A 23308-nucleotide genomic window follows, 5' to 3' on the forward strand; every position below is an offset into this window, starting at 1 on the left:
ATGGTTTCAACATTGATATTTTGCAAAAGGCCACTAGTTGACGTGTTTACTTCCACTCTGCTTAGACTGTAGGCAGGGCCTGATGCAGATGTACTTCATGTTATGAACAGCTGAGATCAGACAATAAGATCATCATAAGCTTAATATACGAAGAAACACTTCAAAACACATTCCCCTAAAAGCATTATACATAACACCTCTACCAAACTAAACATAAACATTTTTTGTAGTAAAATGCAGAAAATCGTTTTCCACCCCACGTCAAGTAAAGCTCACTGGCTTGGGACTAGCCTCTTCCTGCCAACCATTGGCCAGTGAAGAGGATTCAGAGAAAATACAACCATCAAAAAAAGGAGGGGCGACAACGGAAATTCAAGCGGTTGCTTCAATCATGCATTCCCATGCAAGTTGCCCTGACTCCCCACAGCGGTAACAGTTGACTTCACTTGTCTTACTGCAGTTGATGGCTACATGGCTAGTTTCTCCACACTTGTAGCATTTCACTTTAGTGCAATCTTTTTGGATATGACCAAACTTTCGACAAGAATAACACTTCTACTCATCAGCGTGGTCACAGTCATGAACAAGATGACCAGGCTTTCCTCAGTTGTAGCAGCATTGCTCTCGCTCCTTTCTTGGCTCCTTGCGGTCTTTGGCACTGTGCCTACCTCTACCACAGTTATAGCAGGCATCCTCTTGAAGATCACTATCCTTAGCAAGGTGACCAGATTCTGTAACAGATGTCTGGAAGGGATGATGAAATAAACAGGAAACCTTGAGAGGAATTTAATCCAACATGGCCTTGACCTCTTCCACCATGTCCCCCACAACCACCTCCAGTTGGGCATTCCCAAGCCCAATGGACAGAGCATCCACATTTGAAGCACTTGTTGCTGCTCATGTCTGAGTAGTAATCCTCACGCGACCACCAGTAGCCCTATTTATTTCTAGTTCCTCTTGGTTGTGCCACATGAGGTTTGCACACGACCCGAAAACACATTTCTAACTGTAACTATTTACATTTTTACAAAAGATTTTGACACAAATACTGGACTAGATTACAAGTGGTGCACTAATTTATTGTGCACCCGCAAACAGGCAAATTCGAGTAGGGATGGGCGAATGTTTCTAAACATTTGAAATTTAAAACAAATTTTTATACATTCGTTCATTCTAATCGAATTTTCGAATATTTACATAACATTCTAACATTCGATTTTCAAATGTTCGTTTTCAAATTTTTCAATTACATTCGAAAATATTCGTTCTAATAATAGAATGGTTGGCTTTGTATTATCTTCAATATTCAAATGCGATATCTATATTTCACATTTGATTTCAAATGTAATATTCTGATTCGATTCAATATATCACATTCGATTTCGAAATGTAATATTTGAATTCGATTCCAATATATCAAATTTGATTTTGTTATGTAATATTCAAATTCGATTTTAATTTCGAAATAGTATTTCTAAGCTACAATTTTCTTTTGTAAAGTAATATTCTAATTCAAATTAGTTTTTATAATTCAGTTATCTTATAAATATTAGAATTATTTAATATTTGAATTTAAATATTCAAATCAACTTATTCCCTCCCATATGTAAATGTTATAGTTGTAGTTATTAAAATTTCATTTTGCAGGTTTAGTTTTGGAGAAAAGGGACGTACTGGTTTGGTGGTAGTGTTGGAGTATTTTGATAGTAATTTTTTTCTATATACTACTATTATCTATCTATTCGCTCCTGTGGCATCTTTTTTTTTTGTGTGTGTGTGGACACAACTGTGGAGAGTGGACTGCACACCATGAGAAGACGCATTTTTTATCTTCATCTTCAATCAATTTCATATATTTTTGGAGAGGTAATATGCAGTCTATTATTTTTTATAAGCAAAAATTCAGGTGATAATAGTGATAGGTGGCTACCTGCTTTTACTTTGTACATTTATTTAGTTGTTTTTTTCTAAGAATTTCATTTGAAAAATTATTCATCTTTATATTCATTTTAATTTTTTAAGTCTATTCTACATTAGTGTTTCTTAAACAGAAGTGGCCCTAACAGGCCATATTTTCATGATGTCTTAACTAGAGCACTGGTAAAATATCAGTACCTATGGTGAGAGCCAGGTTAGTTACCATGGTTAATGATTATTTTACCTGTGCTCCAGTTAAGACGTTCTGAAAATATTGCATACTAGCCTAGGTTTACTTGAGGACTGTGGTTTAGAAGTACTGATGTTCATCATATAGATGTTGTACTTGTAATGTAGTGTGGGTTGTGTTTTACTGTGCTAGTCCCGCCTTGTATCTGGGTACTATTGAATGGGCATTGGCAGCAAGTGATGCTGACTGACTAGGGTCTAATTTATATTTGTAGACTAGATTTTCTTTTAGATTTGTGAAGTATGATTTGTTAAAAAGATACATTTTGATACATTTTGAATATTCAATTTCAATCTAATGTTTTCGAATGTTATATTCGATTTTCAGAGTCATATTCAAAATAATGCAATATTCATAAAAAAATCGAATATATACATTTGAATTTCGAATGTGTATATTCAATCTTTTATGTACATTTGAAAACGAAAGTGACATTCGAAATCGAATATACACATTCGAAATCGAAAGTGACATTTGAAAACTGTAAATAACATTCGAAAATAGAATTTTTAAGAATATTCGTTCTTATCAACATTTGAATTTGTAATTCGAATTTCGGTAATAACATTCGTTTTAACATTCAAATTTGAAAATGTACACATTTGCCCATCCCTAGATGCAAAATAAATAACCAGCCATTACAAGTGCATTTAGCACTCAGAAAATAAACCAGAAAATCAGATCTCTGGTTAATTTTCTAAAAGTCCCCCAAGTGGCCCCAAATTTCAATATATTAATGTCTATTAAAAAAAAAAAAAAGGTAGCATCTTTATATTTTAATAAAGTAACTGCAAACAGCAGTTATAAGGGGCTAAAAGAGGCAGCGGCTGAGGGATTTTAGAAAAAGAAAGCGGCACTAAAAAGCGTTCTATGGGAACTGTGTGTTCTTTGTAAATATATTTGTATATGAACATATACATACATAAACATATTAACACATAAATATATATGTATATATTACTATACATATATATTTAGAATTGCTTCCCATCACTGCGTGACTTACCCCCTTTGCTGTGCTAGTGTCTGACTGCATGAGAACGAGGCTCCATTTGGAGTCTATAGAAGCGCGCTCACATGAGCGTAATGCTTTTGTGTAATGTGAACACGAGGTTGTGGTTGCATTGCACCTCACTTGTAATAGCAACACTGATTTGCAAGCGCTGGTATTATTCAGTTGAGCGCAAATAATGGCCATAACGAGCCCAGCTTTATTGTAAATTGGCATTCAATGCTAAAGCTAGATAAATTATTTATAGACTTGCCTACTTCCTTTACAAAATACAAATATGGAACAACACTTAATAATGTCAGGATAAATTTGTGAGCTAGTATCATGATGGTTTCTCCTTGTTATTTTTAACTGGACTTGACATAAAGTACAGAGAAATTACAAATACAGTTTGCAAATACCACATCGTTCATCTAGGCCTCTTCTTACAAACCAGCATCTCTATGTTGCACATGCCGCATATGTATCTTGTACTTGGAATCAGCATAAAGGCCTCAATCACATTCTTGGCCAGATTACAAGGGGAGCGGTATTTAACACTCCCACTCAAGTGCCTACCCCGCTAGAGGTAAACTTTTTGTGTGCATATAGTAGCGCACGTATGACAAGTTGAAAGTAAACAGTTTTCACACGAGAGCTAACCCGATGCACGTAAAAAATGAACTTAGAATATCATGCTCGATAATGTATTCCCCCATAGAAGCCAATAGAGCAAAAAAAGTGGGGGGAAAAAACAACTAACACACTACTCACGCGCAAGCACGACTGCATATTCTCTCAGTGCTCTAACCTGACATAAAAATATGAATATTTCATATTCCAATGTTCTTCGCATAGAATAATATGTTTTATTTATTCATATATATATATATATATATATATATATATATATATACATAAATACATCTGTACACACATATAAACATATAAATATATATATATATATATATATATATACATAAATACATCTGTACACACATATAAACATATAAATATATATATATATATATATATATATATACATAAATACATCTGTACACACATATAAACATATAAATATATATATATATATATATATATATATATATATATATATACATGTACATCTTTAGACATGTACTGTATGTATGTATCTCTATGCTAAAGCCCTTTGCCTGCCTTTTTTTATCTAGCACCTGGGACCTCTTTTTTTATGTAATATTATTTATCAGATAGTCTTATTATGAGTGTAACTGTACTTTGTAATGTATTTTTGATGTGTATTGTGATACTTCTTAGTTTCGCGAAACAGTTAACCAGAGCTCTGAGGACGTGCTATCCCAACAAGCGTTAACTTCAATTGTGCTCAAGCGATCGCGTTTACTTTTAACTTGTAATACGAGCAAAAAAAAACAACGTGCAAAAGCACCCGTGATACACCCCTGTTCGCTCACATGTAACTGTTAGCGCTCCACTCGTAATCTGGCCTTCTATCAGCCAAAAAATTTTTGGTGGGTTTTCAGGAGAAATTGCACTTTTTATTTGTGGATTTTTGTGTGTTTCTTAAAGTCGAAAATATGTTATTGTCTTGCAAAAAAAGCCCTATATTTAACATGGAATTTAATTTTTTTTCAGCAATCGCATTCTATTTTCTTGATATTTTCAACAGGTTTCTGAGACCATTTTTCGAATTCAACACCTATAGGCCTTTATAAAGTCCCAAAGTTTTTGATATACAGTATATATATACTGTATATAGTCTAGATTTATTACACTTCAATTCATTTTTATCATATAGCCCATGGTTAGTGAGCTGAACAGAAATTGACATGTATAAGAATTTAATAGGTGATGAGATCTATAACTGTAAAATCTAGAAATCTAGTAATGGTGTTCCGATTTTTTTATTTTATTTTATACTTTTTTCATCATTCACATTTCATCATTCACAGTTGTAATGCTTTGATCTTTTTAAACAGTATTTACATTGTTGTGAATGGCATTTATCAATTTGCTTTCCATCTGGTTTGTTGGCTCCCAAGATCTTTTGCACAAAGGTTTTTGTTTAAAAATGAGTATTCCCAAGAGAAGTGTTTTTAATAATCTCAATTTACAGTGTCTAGTAGGCATGTGCACGGGTGAAATTTTTGGTTCAGAATTTTCATTCAATTCTGGTCGTCAGTATTTTGTTCATTGACACCTTCGATTCGGGAGAATATTTGTCTAAGAATTTAATTTGAAACTAAATTTGTTACATTGCATTAAAGCTTATGGGAAGCCATTAAAACATTCATTTTATAATAATTACGTTGCTAGGAAATGCAAGCAATCCAAAGATTCATTGCTTACACAGTGGGTAGCAGTTCACCATGATTTTTACTTTACATTACTGCCACAGAGCAGGAGTGGCAGCAACAGCAGAAAGTAGAGTTACTCAACTAGGTTCATACTGCTTATAGGCCCTTAAAAAGATTGTTCACTAACTACAAACAGACTGGGTCAAACAGGAATATATACACAAAAGCCTGTTCTAGTGGGCCCTAAAATAAAGATTTGCTATATTGAATAGAGTGTATATATATATATATATATATATATATATATATAAATTGTAGAACTCCAAATCGTACCAATATTATTAACAGGTGATATATAGTTATACTACTACATTCAGTCCCAATAAAATTTAAAAACTTGCAATAAAACGAAAAAAGAACCCATATTACCAATATGTTGGTACTATGTGTGCTTTGCAAATTTTATTTCATGTTTTTAAATGTTATAAAGACTTTTAAACTTATGCACATGTGTTGGTGTCATCTGAATTGGAGAAAAACAATCCACAACATGGTTCGGTGACCTGGCTATGCAAGCGGTTGTGTTGAATTAGTGAGCTGGGGCACTATAATCATCCAGCACACCTGTGTTAGCACAGTTTGGTATTGCAACCCTGAAGATATTCATCACTTTAGAGGCTAATACATACATACTAGTGATATCTGGCACTAGAAGGCGCCCCTATTTTTTTCTTGTTGTTTTGTCAGTGTCTCAAACAGGAAATTGAATTTCTAGATGTTCAGCTAGACTACTGTCTATGACATATGAGCACAAGCCAGGAAAGGAACATGTGACAGCTGATTTCCTGTCTCGCTTGCTTATGCCATTACCAGATGTTCAAATGGAGAATGATGTCGAAGTTAGAAAGAAACTGCAGCACTCCTTGATTCCAATGGATTTCATAAAAGAAAAATCTTTATTTTCACAGTTTAAAATCACTCACAAACAAGAGGAGAATAAATACTTACGCATTTTGTGCCATGCAGCACTTACTCATAGTATAAATAATGCAGTCTTTCCTTGTCCTTTTAAACTAACCATAACCATTTACCATCCAAACCCATGGTATCTGAAACGGTTAGCCATACAAGGAAACATTAAAATTACATTGTATAAAAAACTAACAATAACTATTATCAAGTCAGTCTTAGCATAGTCAGAAAAAGGGAAAGAAAAATATGTATCTTTCAACTAATACTACATCTATTGTACCTTTAAATATTTCATAGAGATAGTTAATCAACTTGATTACTTCACAACATTCCATAATATTACAAAATATTACAAAATTGATACCATTATCTCCTATGTACATATTCAAAGCTAACAAAGAAATTCAAACGATTGTACTTACCAAATACTGCTTATGGAATCATCATAGTAATATGACACACTACTAGGAGTACAAATGTGAATACATTCTACACTAATTACTACATCTCCATCTTTTGCAATCTTATTCCTGTTCGTTGAAAGTTATCAAGAGATTGTATTTCAAAAGAAAACATCATAATTGTTGTATGACACACCACTTGGAGTATAGATATCATCAAGTACTCCCCTAGTTACTACATTGTCTTCATCTCCTATGTTTTTATTAATATTTATATTTAAGGAAAGGGTTCAAGAAGGTTGGACCTAATCAATATAACAACTCAAACAGCCATTATTATTATGTGACACACTACTTAGATTACAATCAATATTGAAAAATTCTGAACCCATTATCATGAACTAATCCCTTATCTTATATTTATTTTAAGATAAAAACCTTATTAAAAAACTTTATTTAAAATCCTAAAAGCATTCCAGGTTTCGATCTGAATAACATATTTTTAATCAATGAAAAAGATGATGTCCCATTCTTTGTTTAAACCTAACGAGGTTCATGTTTTTAAATTTAATTTTTAATCAAACTCTTAATCTTATTACCACCCCATATAGGTAACTTTGCAATATCTATAATTTTTACAGAAATTTTGGACTCATTAGTAAAGTCAAGTTGTTTTACTTATTACAAGCTCTCTCACCGCAGAACAAAATCAAGCTGCCTGTTTAGCATGCCCAGTTTAGCAAACATTATGGGAATTTCTGTTGAAGAAATGACCCAGCACCTAATTTCTAAAGGACTTCATTCAGCATTGCTGCCTTATTTTAGAGTGGGAGATGAACTTCTATTACAAAATGGTTGTGCTTTGAGGCACACACTGACTACTTCTGCCAAAAGAATTAGAGCCTACGTTCATAAGTCTTACACTACCAGTGGAGGTGGCAACTGACAACATGGGTAGGGTTGATACAGATGCATTACTGGCTGCTCTACAACTGCAGATGATGTGGTGATGGAGAGAATCAATGTGGGTGGAAAATGCTGACCTAAACCCCACAATGCACAGCCTCTATAGTGAAACATCCTCCTTCACTATCTTCTTAGGCTCATAATCAACTTACTCCTGTTTGAGAGTAAAGTCAAAGAATCTCAGCTCCTTCCCCCTCTCCTGTGTTCTCTGCCCCTTTTTTAACGCTGCCCATGGAAAATTGTATTACACGCCTGATTTAGTCCCATTTTCATTTGTCCACTCATTATGCTGCTGTCAACATTTTCTAACGGGTTAACAAATTGGGTGAAGACATACCATGTTCTTTACAATGAGGCTTGGAAGTTGTGGTGGCATTTTTTTCTGTGGCTATATTATTGCTATGGAATAAAGCAAATACCTTCATGATTTACAGAATGAGAACTGTTAAAATCTAATTGTAGAAGATGACATCAGTTGATAATAAAACTAAGCTGGAAAGTTTTTTAAAACTGTATGCTCAAACTATGGCTAGAGAAAAAAAAAGCCTACGATTGGAATATTAAAGGGAAATATATGGCATCTGATAAATATAGAAAATGTGGATGCTTTAGTTGATATTAATTATAGAACCGAAATTTTCTTGGAAAAATGGGCCCTTTACATAAAAACTATGCCTGAAGTTAATCAAAAATAAATTTTGAACTCTTTTAAAAATACAGAATACTTTATAGAGTCACAAATATTGGGAGATTGGAGTAATATCGCCTAAACCATTCTTATAATTGGTATCAAAATTGAGGATAGAAAGAGGAATGTTCCTATTATCGATAGGCTTAAATCTATTTTAAAACTAGAGAAAATAAGACATCTAAATCTATAAAGAGATTTGAACTATCATATATAACGAAATGTAAAGCAAATTTGTAAAACACATGAAATGTATGGAGATTGTTTTCATTCTTTTTTTTTATTATTTATTAATTATTTATAAATAAAATTTGAAAATTAAAATAAAAAAAATTAAAAATTAAAAAAACTGTATGCTCAATCTGAGTCATGAAAAAAGTTTGGGTTTTACGTCTCTTTAAGTAGGAGTTAACAATGGGAGAGTACTGGCAGCAGCATAGTAATCAGGTGAGACTTATTGCTGTTTGTAAACCATGTTAGAGATCAGAGAACAAGAGAACACCTGGAGACACCTGAAAGTAAATAAATGCCGCATAGTAGAATCTTTTCTCATCTTACTGGTCTGTCCAAGGGCAGTAACAGGCATTTGTCATAATAATTACTTGAATGTTATTAGATGGTGGCAAATAAATCACAAGTAGGAGTGCTATGAACCTAAGAGACAATTAGCAATCAGACACATATGAGAGGGTGGACAGCATCATTTAAAAAAAAAAAAAACACCTTGTGGTCCTGCCAACCAGAAATAAAACAAGGCTTTACCACTTGGGAACAGGTGTGAAACCCTAAAATAAATCTCACGCCTCACTGTTAGTGTAGGGTTGCCACCTTGGCCATGTTTCCTGGACACTTATGAGTGTCCAAGAAAACATGGATGAGGTGGAAACCCTATGTTAGTGTGTAAGAGGTGAACAGAAACAATCTTAAATGGTCCTATTAATCTGCTAGGGTGATGCCTAATGATTTAGGAAGATAAATAAAACACACTTTAGGGGAGAAAATTGATGCAGAAATTTTTCAAATCATGTGAAAAACATTTAGCTTAAAGGGACAGTCAAGTCCAAAAAAAACTTTCATTATTCAAATACAGCATGTAATTTTAAACAACTTTCCAATTTACTTTTATCACCAATTTTGCTTTGTTCTCTTCGTATTCTTAGTTGAAAGCTAAACCTAGGAGGTTCATATGCTAATTTCTTAGACCTTGAAGGCCCCCTCAAATCTAAATGCATTTTGAATGTTTTTCACCACTAGAGGGCATTAGTTCATCTGTTTCATATAGATAATATTGAGCTCATGCACGTGAATTTACCATGGAGTCAGCTCTGATTGGCTAAAATGCAAGTCTGTCAAAAGAAATGATATAAGGGGGCAGCCTGCTGAGGCTTAGATACAAGGTAATTACAGAGGTAAAATGTGTATAATTATAACTGTGTTGGTTATGCAAAACTGGGAAATTGGTAATTAAGGGATTATCTATCTTTTAAAACAACAAAAATTCTGGTGTTGACTGTCCCTTTAATAAATATTATTAGGAACATTTTACAAACATCATGAACAATGACAAGCATGATAGAATATGGACAGTTACTACTGACTTTTAGCATCTACTAAATCTGCTGCTCCCATTTCTTTAGCCACACCCTTGACACACCTACACAGGAAGATAAAGGCTTTTATCAGCTTTCCCAGTTGTTCTGATTTAGCTAAGAATTAGATTTCAACACTGTATGGGGTCTAATTATCAAGCACCGAATGGAGCTTGATGCCCCTGTTTCCGCACCAATCTTTAGGCTCGCCGGAAACAGCAGTTATGAAACAGCGGTCTAAAGACCACTGCTCAATAACTTGTCCTCCTGCTCTGAGGCTGCAGACATAAATCCGCCCAGTTCTATATGATCGGGCTGATTGACACCCCCTGCTAGCGGCCGATTGCATTGCACAAGCAGTACACAAGAACTGCAATGATAAATGCCGACAGTGTATGCTGTCAGCATTTATAAATGTGCGGCGGTCATGATACTCTACATTGTATCAAGTCCGCTCGCACTTTAATAAATCGGCCTCTGTGTGTAATTCAATCATTCTGTTACAGATGAACTGGCATTTTAAATAAACTCTGTCCTCGGTCCCCTTCTCTTTTCAATTTATGTCATCATTAGGTTCCTTAATAAAAAGGGTTTAAATATAATTTGTATGCTGATGACACCCAAATCTAGCTCTCTGCACCAGACCTACCTCTTTCCTTACTAACCCGTGTCACTTACTGTCTTTCTCATATCTCATCTTGGATGTCCTCTCACTACCTTAAGTTAAATATCTCCAAAACTGAACTCCTTATTTCTCCCCCTTCTTCCAAAATCTCCACCCCCCAATTTTCTATAAATGTTGATAATTCCATCATTTCCCCTACCCCGCATGCCCGATGTCTTGGGGTCACACTTGACTCAGACCTTTCCATTACTCCTCACATTCAGTCCTTGGCTAAAGCCTGCTGCTTCCACCTTAAAAACATCTCTAAAATTAGACATTTCCTTACACAAGACACAAGATTTTAATCCACTTTCTCATCTTTTCCCGTCTCGACTACTGCAACTCCATCCTCTCTGGTCTACCTGGCTGCCGCATAGCTCCTTTACAATCCATAATGAATGCCTCTGCCAGGCTCATCTTCCTTACACGTCGCTCTTCATCTGCTGCACCTCTCTCCTTCAGGATTAAACACAAAATCCTCACTCTGACATACAAAGCGCTCAACTGCACTGCTCCCCCCTACATTTCAGACCTTATCTCCAGATACTCTCCCTCCCGTCCCTTTCTCTCTGCTGACGATCTCCTACCCTCCTCCTCTCTTGTTACTTCCTCACATTCCCATTTACAGGACTTCTCCAGACTGGCTCCCATCTTGTGGAACTCTCTGCCTCTCTCCACAAGACTCTCCCCTAGTTTTAACAGTTTCAAGCACTCCCTAAAGACTCTACTATTGAGGGATACATATAACTTACACTAACCTTTCCTAACTCCATCGCTTTCCCCTTGAACCCCTTAGAATGTAAGCCTATGAGCCCAGCTGTTTGTAGATCGCCTTCATAAGAGCCGACTACAACAGTGCAACTCTTGGCAGGGCCCCTATCCATTTTATCCCGATAAATGTTATCCTGTATACCAACTATGTTTATAGCGCTGCGGAATCTGTTGGCGCTCTACAAATACCTGTTAATAATAATAATAATAACTAGTTCGGAAGATATTATAGATCTGTTAATTTGAATATTGTGCCATTATTTCTCGAAATAGTCAATTTTTTTAATGTAATTTATGATAGGATGATTTAATATGGTAGTAGATGCAAGCATACATAAAATAAAAAAAGCTGTGCAATAAGAAACTATCACCTAGATTACGATTTTTGAGCGATATAGGGAAATTAACGAACGCAACAAAAGTGGCGTTATTTAATCCCCTATAGCGCTGCCATTACAAGTTTTAAAAAAAACAGGCTTGTGTGTGCGATATGGTGCTTTTAAGCTCCATACCGCACAAAAAAACAAGCGCTGATTTGACATGCTTGCAGAGGCGTAACTAGAAACCACTGGACCCAGGTGCAAGAATCTAAGAAGGGCCCCCCCATATCTTTTTTTTTTTTTTACATTTAACACAGAAAAAAAATGTGAATCAGATTACATGTCTGCAAAAGGAGGTACCCTGTGCCCACAGTCTGTGAGATGGTCTGACCCCCTTTTACTGTATATAGTGACACTGTTTAACCCACCAGTACTGTATATAGTGAGTTAGTGACACAGTCTGTAATCTGCCTGTGAGATGGCTGGCCTGACCCTACCCGGGCCAGTACTTTATAAAGTGACCACAGTAGTCTGTGACATGGTCCAGCCCCTCATACTGTATATAGTCGTACTGTATAGACTGACACTGTTTACCCCCCCCCCATGCTGTAGTAACAAGGTCTGTAATTTGATGGTTCCACAAACATACACACACACACACACACACACAAACACACATACATGCATAAATACACACACAGTCACATATATACACAGACACACACAAACACACATACATGCATAAATACACATACAGTCACATACATACACACACATATAAACACCAATGGGTAAAACAGAAACACTAACCCCTGTAGTCAGAGACACTAGTGAAGCATCATGTCACACTCACATTATATCAGTGCAGGCCAACGTTTTTTATTGTAAAAAAAATAAAAAAATTTTTAAGTTGGACCCCCACCCTTTGGGGCCCAGTCGCAATTGCAACCTCTGCACCCCCTGTAGTTTCGCCCCTGCATGCTCGTGCACACTTTCCCCATAGACATCAATGGGCAGAGCGGGTCAGAAAAAAGTCTAACAGCTGCGATCGTGGAAAGAAAAGCTCCGTAATGCAGCCCCATTGATGTCTATGGAGAAAGAAAACTAACGTTTAAACCTAACACCCTAACATAAACCCTACGTCTAAACACCCCTAATCTGCCCCCCACTGACATCGCTGAGACCTAAATAAACTTATTAACCCCTATTCTGCCGCCCCCGATATCGCCGCTACCTAAATAAAGGAATTAACCCCTAATCTGCCACTCCCGATATCGCCGCCACTATACTAAAATTATTAACCCCTATTCCTCCGCACCCCAACATCGCCCACACTATAATAAATATATTAACCCCTATTCTGCCGCTCCCCGACATTGCCGCTACTAAATAAAGCTATTAACCCCTAAACCTCTGGCCTTCCACATCACTACCACTAAATAAACCTATTAACCCTTAAACCACCAGCCCCCCCACATCGCAACAACCTAAATTAAACTATTAACCCCTAACCCTAACGTAACCCTAACCCTAACACCCCCTAACTTTAACATAATTAAAATAGAGCTAAATTAAACTTACAATTATTAGCTAAATAAACCTATTAACCCCTAAACCACCAGCCCCCCACATCGCAACAACCTAAATTGAACTATATTAACCCCTAAACCTAACCCTAACCCTAACGTAACCCTAACCCTAACACCCCCTAACTTTAACATAATTAAAATAAAGCTAAATTAAACTTACACTTATTAACTAAATAATACCTATTTAAAACTAAATACATACTTATCTGTGACATAAAACCTAAGCTAGCTACAATATAACTAATAGTTATAGTGTAGCTAGCTTAGGTTTTATTTTTATATAACAGGTAAGTTTGTATTTATTTTAACTAGGTACACTAGTTAGTAAATAGTTATTAACTATGTACTAACTACCTAGTTAAAATAAATACAAAATTACCTGTGAAATAAAACCTAAGCTACTTTACACTAAAACCTAACATTACAAAAAATTAAAAAAACTACCATTACAAAAAATAAAAAACCTACCATCAAAAAAAAACAAAAACAAAATTATCCATTCTATTGGCTGATTCATCATCCAATAGAACTAGAGCTGCTTAAATCCTATTGGCTGATTTGAACGGCCAATAGGATTTTAGCAGCTCTAATTCATATTGGCTGATTCAAATCAGCCAATAGGATTTTAAAATAAATACAAAATTACCTGTGAAATAAAACCTAAGTTACTTTACACTAAAACCTAACATTATGAAAAATTAAAAAAAACTACCATTACAAAAATAAAAAACCTACCATTAAAAAAACCCCAAAACAAAATTATCCATTCATCATCCAATAGAATTAGAGCTGCTTAAATCCTATTGGCTGATTTGAACAGCCAATAGAATTTTAGCAGTTCTAATTCCTATTGGCTGATTCAAAATTTTCAGCCAATAGGAATGCAAGGGACGCCATCTTGGATCGCATACCTTGCATTGAAGATTCAGTGTATGGCAACGACCGTATGAAGAGGATGCTCCGTGCCAGATGTCTTCAGGATGGACTCGCAAGATAAAAGATGCCGCCTGGATAAAGATTGAAGAGGCCGCCTGGATGAAGACTTCTCGCCGCTTGGATGATGACTTCACCGCCGGGATGAAAATTGAAGAGGCCGTCTAGATGAAGACTTCTCGCCACCTGGATGAGGACTTCTCCGCCTGGATCATTCAAGCGGGACTTCAAAAACTGTAAGTGGATCGTCGGGGGTTGGTGTTATGTTTTTTTTAAGGTTTTTTTGGGTGGGTTTTATTTTTAGATTAAGGATTGGGCATGTAAAAGAGCTAAATGCCCTTTTAAGGGCAATGTTCATCCAAATGCACTTTTCAGGGCAATGGGTAGCTTAAGTTTTTTTAGATTTAGGTTTTTTATTTTGGGGGATGGTTGGGTGGTGGGTTTTACTGCTGGGGGGTCTTTGTATTTTTTTTTACAGGTAAAAGAGCTGTTTAACTTAGGGTAATGCCCTACCAAAGGCCCTTTTAAGGGGCATTGGTACTTTATTGTAGGCTAGGATTTTTTTATTTTGAGTGGGCTTTTTTATTTTTATTGGGCTATTAGATTATGTATAATTCTTTTTTTTTTGATAATTTCGTTTGTTATTTTCCGTAATTTAGTATTTGTTATTTTTTGTAATTTAGTTTTTTTGGGTTGTTTTTGTAATTAGATACTTTGCAATTTTAGAGTAGTGTTAGGATTTTTTTAATGTGTAGTTTATTTTATTTAATTGGTAGTTAGTTTAATTTTAGTTTAATAATTATATTAGTTTAATTGTTAGTTTAAACTTAGTTTTTTTTTAATTTGACAGGTAAGTTTTAATTTAATTTAGGCTAGGGAAATTGTAATTTTAATATAACGTTAGGGGGGCGTTAGGTTTAGGGGTTACTAGTTTAAATTAGTTTTTTTGCGATGTGGGGCTTTCAGTTTAGGGGTTAATAGGTTTATTATAGTGGCGGCAGTGTAGGGCTTAATAACTTTAGTATAGTGGGGGCGATGTGGGCGAACGGCAGATTAGAGGTTAATAATATTTAAATAGTGTTTGCAATGCAGGAGGGCGGCGGTTTAGGAGTTAATAACTTTAGTATAGTGATGACTATTTTGGGGAGCGGCGGACTAGGGGTTAATACATTTTCTTAGTGGTGACGATGTCGGGAGTGGCAGATTAGGGGTTATTACATTTATTATAGTATTTGCGATATGGGAGAGCCTCAGTTTAGGGGTTAATAGGTAGTTTATGGGTGTTTAGTGTACTTTGTAGCAGTTTAGTTATGAGTTTTATGTTACAGATTTGTAGCGTAACACTCATAACTACTGACTTTAGATGGCTGTACGGATCTTGCCGGTATAAACAGGAATGCTCGCTTTTTAGCTTGACCGCAAAACTCTTAATACCAGTGCTATGGGAATCCAATGAAAAAACGTAATTTTTATGAGTGCGGTACTGACATTGAGTTACAGGCTAAAAGGCTTACGGTACACCTATACTGACAAGACTCGTAATGGCTGCGGTGCTGTTTTAACGCTGAAAATACCATATTTTCAGCATTAAAAGACGAAAGCACAATCTTGTAATCTAGCTGTGTGAATTTAGATAATATGCTCATTTTCAGTTTTTGAGTCACAAATGAAAATAAACTTTCTGTTGATATTGTTGGTTTATCGTTAAATAGAAAATACGTTTTTTATGCTTTGTTAGATTAATATAGCAATATGTGGTAAAATAATTTAAAACTCTAAAAACAAACACACAAAATGGTACATGAGTTTGTCTGCTGTGATTATGGCTCGTTAATTCATTAGTCAAGAAATTATCCATACGCATTTTCTTACATTATCTTACTCATCTGTTAACCTGCTTGCAGCTATCTTGGCTGTTGTTAAAATCATCAATAATCAGTTTTAATTTCCTGTCATTAGTGTTTGTTTGTTTTTTGTTTATTTGTTTGTTAACTAACTATTCAGCTATTTATAGATATATAAATGTTGTCATCAGATTTACCCATATTTAATAGGACTTGGCAGTCAATAATATGCTGTTGCTGTACTGTGTACACAATAAAACGTGTAAACAAATAAATAAACGCAGCTTTATCCCTTTTTCTTGTGTTCAATGTGCTTGTGTCCAGTACATATTCTTTGGAGCTAATTGCTAGATATACTCCATGCACTGCACTGCCCTGCCCATGTAGCATACTTAACAATTGCCACTGGTGTCAGACAACATGCCTCATACCCATGCACGTTAATATGGTTTAGTAGATTCTCAGTTACATTAATATGCTGTACAGCAGTGTTTCTCAATCTTTTTTTTAGCAAGTACCCCTGGAGGCATACAGTTGTTTCTTATGTACCCCAACTGTAGCACAGATATTATAAATATTTTACATTAACAAAGATGGAAATCATCTGTATCACTTGATTTCACAAGCTTGTATCATATATAATAATGGAGTAAATATATAGGAATCAGATATTTGTTTTGTCTTCCAATATTTAGCAATATTACAATATTAAACCACAGATGTATAGTCATTGATATTTGTAATGAAAAGACAGGCGCACAAGGCACAATTCAAGTGTAGAGTTTTTATTATGCTAATAAGATAAACTGGGAAGAAGATATGACCTGGTTAACATGCGATGTTGCATCGCTTTATACATGTATCCCACACTCTAATGGTATCCAGAAAGTGGAGTTAGAATGATCAAATTGGTCCTTTCCTTCTAATCAAATAGAATTTTTAATAGAAAGTATAAAATTTATCCTACACAGAAATTATTTTAATTTTGAAAACAAATTTTAGGTACAAAAAAGAGGGACGGCAATGGGCACCACATTTGCCCCCTCATACGCAAATCTGTATGTGAATGTGTTTGAGAACAACTATGTATGGGAAAATAACCCTTTTATCAATAATATTTTAATTTATGCAAGATACATAGATGATATCATCATTTTATGGAAGGGTAATGAAGAAAGAGTTAACGATTTTATGGACCATCTAAATAGTAATGATTTTAATCTAAAATTTACAAAAAACGTATCAAAAGAAAAAATAGAATTTTTAGACTTGATTTTGTTTAAAGACCAAGAAGGTAAAATTGCTGTTAAAAATTATAGGAAAACTACCGACTGTAACAGCTTTATACAAGCAAAAAGTGCCCATAAGAAGAGTTGGATAAATAATGTTCCTAAAAGTCAATTCTCAAGAATTAGGAGAAATTGTACACACAATTCAGATTACAATAAGGAAGCAGATATCCTAGAGAAGAAATTTTTAGACAAAGGATATAATAAAGAGGCACTAAACAAAGCAAAAGCAAATATAGCTGCTAAAGATAGAGGGTCTTTTTTTCGAGAGAAGAAACTGAATGATGATTCAATAGCAATAGGGACCAATCTGCATAATAATTTAATCAAATCTCAGTCCATAAATCATAACCCTATAAGATTTATAACCACATATAATCAAGGTTCCAAAAAATTAGAAGACATTATTAATAAACATTGGCCCATTTTAAAATCAGATCCTATTTTAGGTCCACAGCTTGAGGAAAAACCTACCTTCACATATAAAAAAGGGAGGAGTTTGAAGAATATACTAGCTCCTAGTAGAATTAAACCCACTCCAAATAGCAAGACTAACCCAAAAATGGACAATTGGCTAACGAACTGGAAAGGTACCATGAAATGTGGAAAAACGAGATGCAATATGTGTAAACACATAAACAAAGCACCCACATTCCATAATAGCCAATCCACAGAAACATACAACATAGATTTTAGAAGCAACTGTGATTCAATATATGTTGTTTACTTATTGGAATGCGGATGCGGCCTATTATATATAGGCCGCACGAAAAGAAAGATAAGACGCAGGACGAACGAGCATCTATACAATATCAAAGAAAAAATGGAAAACCATAGTGTCCCAAAACATTTTTTAGATTGCCATAGGAGTAATCCTAGTTCCTTAAGGATACAAGTAATTGACCAAGTGCCACATACAAAACCAAATAGATTACTTGAACTAAGAAAATTAGAAACTAAGTGGATATACAAGATAAAAACACTACAGCCCTTAGGGCTTAACATTGATATAGATGTGGCGGCCTTCATATAGGATAACACATCAATTTCCATGTTCCTTGGTTCTTTCAAAACTTCCATAGTGCTTGCATTAATTTTAGCAAAGTTTTAGTAAAGTTTTTTTCCCCTGTCTTACTTTTTAAAAGTTCAAATCTTCATTTTCATTTTTAATTTTTAATTTTTAAAAAATTCTTTTACTCCAAATAATCACAAATTTTGAATAGATCTTATAATGCTATTTTAAATATATTATACTATTTTAGATATATTAATTTTTTTATCTATTCTAATCTATCTCATCAGTTTTTACAAATAAATAATATATTTTTAAAGCAAAATTATGTCCCCCATGAACCTTGTTCTCAGTGTATCCTTTGATAATCACCAAAAACATAAAGAAAATCATCTTAAGAACATGATTATTCTTAAGAATATAAGAACCACATAGAACAGTTTAATTTTAGGATCATTCTTTCTCTATAGTAATATTATCTCCATAAATAAAAATCAATAGGATCACTCGTTATAATAATAAACTTGTTTATGCATTTAGAAAAAAGATTTATCTAGTTAACAATTATTTATTCAAATTATCTAATCTGCATTATCTAGTAAAGAAAGAATTAAATAAATCTTATTTTTAAACTCAACCTAAAGTGAATACGGACAGAAATTTATATTTTTATATTTTCACTATATAGCGATATCTTCTATTCCTACTGTTTATTCCCACATATGCTTTAGCTCAGGCTTATTATAGAAATCCTTATTAGGGTTATATATTAGTTATATAAATAAATAAAAACATCCAAAAGAACATTTATAACCTCCAATACATAAATTAGGGAATTATCATAGGTAGTATTACAAATACACAATGTACACCCGTTGTTTTTTTTTTATATAATGTGTCTCAATATATAACATATATTTTGTTCGTAACAATGATAATGTTGTTCAGTTTGTTCACCTGTTTTCTGAGCATTTCTGCATAAATGTATTATGCTTGTTTTTAAGATTCGATATGCTCTCTGTATGAAATTATGCATAAAGCTTAGTGATTGCACGTAATGAAGTAAAAATACACAAGTTTTCAACCCCAATCCGGGACTTTTTCACATGTGCACACACCCCCCAGCAACGATTGGACAATAAGCGCACACCTCCCACCTGATTGGTTGACACGCCTTTAAAATAAACAGACGCCGGTTCCAATTCATCCAGCCTTTGATAAAGCCCGACCGGAGTCGGGGGAAATGCGTCTGGCATCTAAACAAAGACTTTACGGGAAAGCAGTTACAAAGTACTGTTGATCACCAGCGTTACTAAGACTTGGGTGACAGGATCCGGAACACCGCCGCCCAATTGTTCTTACTGTGAACGGAGAGGAGAAGGAACATCTATCCCCCTGGTGCTGCAGGTGCTGCGATAATCCCATGAGCATATGCTCTCAATGCATACTTTTGATTTTAATCTAGTAAGTGTTTCTAACTGTGTGTCTTATTAGCATAATAAAAACTCTACACTTGAATTGTGCCTTGTGCACCTGTCTTTTCTTTCATTACATGTAACCATATCTGAGCCGAGACCAGTGGGATTGCTGGCTGGGACCAGGCGGCACTTCAGTGGCACTGCAATCAAAATATAATTGCTTTCTCTATGGTTCATTTGAACATTATCCCTCACTAATCCAGGAACATCTACGGAATATAGGAAAATTTTCTGCCTTTAATATTCAAGGTACTGTTTTTATGTCTAACAGAACTTCTAAAGACTAATTATTCTAAGTCTAAGTGCGGTCTGGGATTACAAAATATTAAAATCTCATCCATTGACTGCTATTACATCTATGAACTTTTGGCGTGTATTCAAATCATATATGGTATACACAAATTTCTTTTTGTAATAAGTGAGTTTGTTGACATTGCCATTATCAATTTCTTAATCAGGGAATATTTATATTTTATATTTTATTATATTTTATTATTTTTTTATTTGACTTTTCATTTAACTTTTATTCAACTTTAGAGGTTTTTTGAATTCTCACATTCTAACCTTTTAAATAGTTTTTATTATTTTTAAAGATTTTTAATCAACTGATAAATCTCCCTTACACCATTATAGTGGTGATCATAGATAACAATCAATATAATATTGGTAATAATTATTCAACACATTGAGAGAATTGTTTTTGATTCAGTAGATAAGCGCATAAAATCACAACCAGTGTTTTAGTCATTGATATTAATACTTCTAAGCAATTAATATGTTTGTTACTTTGAAAAAAGAGGAAAATAAACTATTTTCTGCATGATGAGGAAAATAATATTTATGGTAACATCTTTCTATTTTTAATAACCATTTCATACCCGGTTTATCTTTCTTGTTTTACCGCGGAACACTTCAGTATGATGCACTTTACCTATTTCACAAGGGCACTTGCCTCTGTGACACTTAGTCACAGTAATACACCTTACATATCACTTTCCCTGTTCATGTCATTGAAGCTCAACTCCAGCCCTCATATGTCATTAAGAAGCCAGAATCTAAGGTTTTACCAATTTGAGGTGAATCAGTGATTGAGCAGTGGTCCACGTTCCAACCTAGGCAGGGAAATACTCACACTCTGCCCTGTTAGGAGAGCTCAATCGTAGAAATACGAAACACTGCTTTCTTTGATATGTCATATTTTCACGTACCACAGGTTGAGAAACTAGGCTGTACAGCACCAGAATACACCTTATATGTCCCTTTAAAAACACCTATTTTTTAAACCTAAGTTGAATATTTATTATACAGAAAACTTTTGTCTTCATCAAGATAAAAATAACAAATCCACCACTTCCTCTGAGGCTTCCCCGCATAGGCTGTGACATGGTGGAGAGTAATTGATTTGAGCTCATATTTTAGGTATTGAAAAGCCCCAGAGGCCGCAATGACTTTGGCTCATTTACCCAAGGTACAGTATTAGAAGCAGGAAAAGCAAGTCTATAGCATACAAGCAAATACAAGTAGTGACTCAGCAGGACATAAATAGGCTAAAGGGACACTGAACCCAAATTTTATGTTTTGTGATTCAGATAGAGCTTTACATTTTAAGCAACTTTCTAATTTACTCCTGTTATCAAATTTTCTTCATTCTATTAATATCTTTATTTGAAATGCAAGAATGTAAGTTTAGATGCCGGCCCATTTTTGGTGAACAACCTGGGTTGTCCTTGCTGATTGGTGGATAAATTCATCCACCAATAAAAAAGTGCTGTCCAGAGGTCTGGAACAAAAAAAAACTTAGATGCCTTCTTTTTCAAATAAAGATAGAAAGAGTACAAAGACAAATTGATAATAGGAGTACATTAGAAAATTGCATGCTCTATCTGAATCACAAAAGAAAAAAAATTGGGTTCATTGTCCCTTTAAGACTGACTACTCTGCATTAGCCTAATAATTTCTGCTAAACAGAATCAAGATGCTCAGACAAGGAAGTTTTTGCTAAAGAAGTATTCTACTAAAATAACTTCATGAAAAAACTCCTGCTCTCAAAAATAAGTCATTATTATTATTATTTCTCTTACATGGTGTATCCAGTCCACGGATTCATCCTTACTTGTGGGATATTCTCAATCCCTACAGGAAGTGGCAAAGAGAGCACACAGCAGAGCTGTCCATATAGCTCCCCTCAGGCTCCGCCCCCCCAGTCATTCTCTTTGCCGCTCTAACAAGTAGCATCTCCACGGGAGGGTAAAGTGAATGTGGTGTTAGATTTGTAGTTTTTATTTCTTCAATCAAGAGTTTGTTATTTTAAAATAGTGCCGGTTTGTACTATTTACTCTGAGGCAGAAAGTGATGAAGATTTCTGCTGAGAGGAAAAAGATTTTAGCATGTTGTAACTAAAATCCATTGCTGTTGCTACACAGGACTGTTGAGTACCGGAGAACTTCAGTTGGGAGGAACAGTTTGCAGGCTTAACTGCTTAAGATATGCTCAGTCACTTTTTTTCTAACAAGTCTTGGTAATGCTAGAAGACTGACAGAAATCCCCATGTGGGAAGGTAAGCCATATTCTGAGACTCAGTATAGAAGGATGGCTTAGCTAAAGGGCTTAAATCACTGGTGGACACTGTTATGGGGAAAATCGATTATTTATTACTATAATCCGATATTTGCACAAGTGTTTATTATATTTGGAACACTTTTTGGGGTTTTATACGCCTGGCATATTTTTAGACACCTAATTTGGCTTAGGAAGGCCCCACAACTCCGGAGTGAAGAGGGAGGGGGCCTAATTTTCGCGACTCATTTGCGCAGTTCCTTTGCAAGACAGCTTCATGCAGCTTCACGTGTAGAGTCCAGAGATTGCAGGAGGACTCCAGGGAGGCTTATTTTCGTCCAAAACTAATCCCCAAGGAAGGTAGGGCCACAGCAGAGACTGTGGCATGGTGCTGTAGTGTGTTAAACCGGTGGCCTGCTTTGTAGCCCAAGATGATTCTTTGACGGAAGGTAATGAGGATAGTACTCCTTCCTCTCCCAATGTGTCGACACCAGTTATGCCCGCACAAGCGTTGCCTAGTACCTCTAGCGCATTGGCCCCTATTACATTACAACAATTAGCAGCAGTCATGGATAATTCCCTTGCGGCCTTTCTATCCAAACTGCCAGTTTTTCCAAAGAAGCGTGATAGCTCAGTTTTAAGAACAGAGGATGAGCAATCAGAAGCTTTGGATGATTTATCTGTTGTACCCTCACAACACTCTGAAGTGGCGGTGAGGGATGGCCTGTCCGAGGGAGAAATTTCTGACACAGGAAAAGTTTCTCAGCGGGCAGAGTCAGAT

At 35.0% G+C, this 23308-nt stretch overlaps 1 pseudogene; it reads right to left on the bottom strand.

Annotated features, from left to right (window-relative positions):
• Positions 1–303: 303 nt before the first annotated feature.
• On the bottom strand, positions 304–901 carry LOC128655474 (CCHC-type zinc finger nucleic acid binding protein-like; annotated as a pseudogene).
• Between the last annotated feature and the right edge of the window lie 22407 nt (positions 902–23308).

The sequence above is a fragment of the Bombina bombina genome, chromosome 4 (assembly GCF_027579735.1).
Source record: "Bombina bombina isolate aBomBom1 chromosome 4, aBomBom1.pri, whole genome shotgun sequence".
NCBI classification, from domain to species: Eukaryota; Metazoa; Chordata; class Amphibia; order Anura; family Bombinatoridae; genus Bombina; species Bombina bombina.